Source organism: Mus musculus, chromosome 17, assembly GCF_000001635.26.
Source record: "Mus musculus strain C57BL/6J chromosome 17, GRCm38.p6 C57BL/6J".
Taxonomy (NCBI): domain Eukaryota; kingdom Metazoa; phylum Chordata; class Mammalia; order Rodentia; family Muridae; genus Mus; species Mus musculus.
Genome location: NC_000083.6, coordinates 73,036,721 through 73,038,765, shown reverse-complemented (window position 1 = coordinate 73,038,765; position 2,045 = coordinate 73,036,721). Strand labels below are relative to the sequence as shown.

Here is a 2,045-nt window from a genome sequence, read left to right as displayed (position 1 = left end):
TGGCATGGATGTAAATTAGCTCAGGCACTACAGTAATCAGTATGGAAGTTCCTCAAAAAGTAGAGGTGGTAGGAGTAGCCTATGATGCAGCTATGCCACTCCTGAGTATGTACTCAAAGCTGCCTCAACCAGCACGGGATAGAGATATACATACAGCCACATTTACAGCATCACTTGTCATAATGGCCGAGATATGGAATCAGCCTCTGCTTGAACCCATGAATGAACGGAGGAAATGTGCTGAATATGCTGAAGAGTGCAATTCTATCATAAAGAAGCATGAACTCGTGTCAGTCACGAGACAGTAGATAGAAGCAGAGGACATTATGTTTGGTAAGATTGGCAAGATGCAGGAAGAAAACATTAAGCGTGTTTTCTCTCATCTGTAGAACAAAAGAAAAAGAGATGACAGCAAAAGCCTGGGAAATAGAGAAACTACTAGAAAAGTATAAGGGACATAGCAAGGCAAGAAAGAAGGATAAAGAAAATAACTGGGAAGTGCATATGAGCAGTTCATGGTCTACTCATGTGTGGGAACGACACAGTAAAATGTGCTAATATGTTCAACTAATATACATCAACAATTACAATCTTAAAATACACTGGCCTATAAGTGTGGTTGCAATACCAGCACTTGGGAGGCAGAAGCAGGCCGACCTCTGAGTTCAAGGCCATGATGGCCTACAGAGTGAGTTCTAAGACACCCAGGTACACACAGAGAAACCCTAAGTAGAATGAGGGAGTATACTCTGAAAGCCCGACCCACCAGTGACGCACTTCCTCTAGCAGGGCTCCAACTCCTAAAGGTTCCATAACCTCACCAAACATTGCCACTAACTGGGGACCAAGTGTTCAAACACCTGGGGGACATTGCTTACTCAAACCACTATAGATGAGAAGGATTAATCCTTAACTGACAGTGACGTTCCACTCTATACCCAGGGACAAGCCTAGTCCACAGAGAGGGTCTTTATTCAGTGCATTCGGTTGTTCTCAGCCTCGGCTTTTGAGGTCTTTTCTGTCTGTCTCAGGTAGGTCCCACCTGCTGTGGGGAGGACATTGGAGTCCTAACAATGGTCACTAGAACGATGCTCTTGAGTTGATCTCCAAGTCTTAGTCCAACTTTAAGGACATATGTCCTCCCGCATGTGCCGCCATCTGGACTTGTTTGGACTTGTCTTATCTGCTTCGTTCTTACTCCACCGCATCAGTGCATTAGGACCATCTGAGGCCTACAGGTTTGTTGGTAGCTGGAAAAGACCTAGAAAAAGCAGAGCGTGAAATGCACAAACCCCGAGATTGGTTGTTTTCCCCAAGCACTGAGGCCCCGGGGAAAGTGGCTGAAGGAAGACCTTGCTGCTCAGTGCTCCAGGGGTTCAAGCTAGCAAACAGCACAATCTGCCTGTTTGTCCTATAGTCCAGACCCTTTCCTTTGCCCTTCTGTGCATGCTCTGCCTGGGCCTCAGCTTGCACTGATATTCTTTGCTCTAGAAACGTTTCCTACCCTGTGAGAAGGCTTCAGTCTTCTCCCTTATGCTTTCTTGTGGGCAGAACCTTTGGCCTCTATTCTCCTCGTGCTCCACTGTCTTCCTACAGAAATCCCGGTTCCTCCTCAAGACAGAAGGCTCAACCAGGGCAGTCTAGGCTGGTCTGTCTAAGAGGCTCAGGAAACTTCGGTGCATGAATGATGTAGCTGCTAATTATAGTGTGGGTGGGTGGGGCTTGGGTGTGTCTGGAATTCTGAGAAATGAGCAGAACTCTGCCAACTTACAGTCCCTGGATCCTTTCCTCTTACTCTTCTCCCCAGCTGGGGACATGCAAAAGCCAGCACTGAGCACATCCCATTAGCTATGTGGCCACCCTGTAGCATCACAGACTGGCCCTCAGAGGACACCACCTGAAAGATGGCACAGCAGAGGTTCTCATTGAAGCTTTCAGGGCCTGTGACAGATGGTGGGTTGAGAGTTGTGTGGGCACATAGTCATTGTACAAAACCTACTTGAGCCCCTCGGTTGCCCTTTGGCCTTGTGATTCTTCCTGCTTCC

General features: G+C 47.4%; 1 long non-coding RNA gene across 1 annotated transcript; it reads right to left on the bottom strand.

Annotated features, from left to right (window-relative positions):
• Positions 1-954: 954 nt before the first annotated feature.
• Gm30476 (predicted gene, 30476) lies at positions 955-1,675 on the bottom strand. Its single transcript, NR_169083.1, has 2 exons — positions 1,505-1,675; positions 955-1,261 (listed from the first exon to the last, which is right to left on the bottom strand). It is a non-coding gene; the product is annotated as a predicted gene, 30476 (long non-coding RNA).
• Positions 1,676-2,045: the final 370 nt, after the last annotated feature.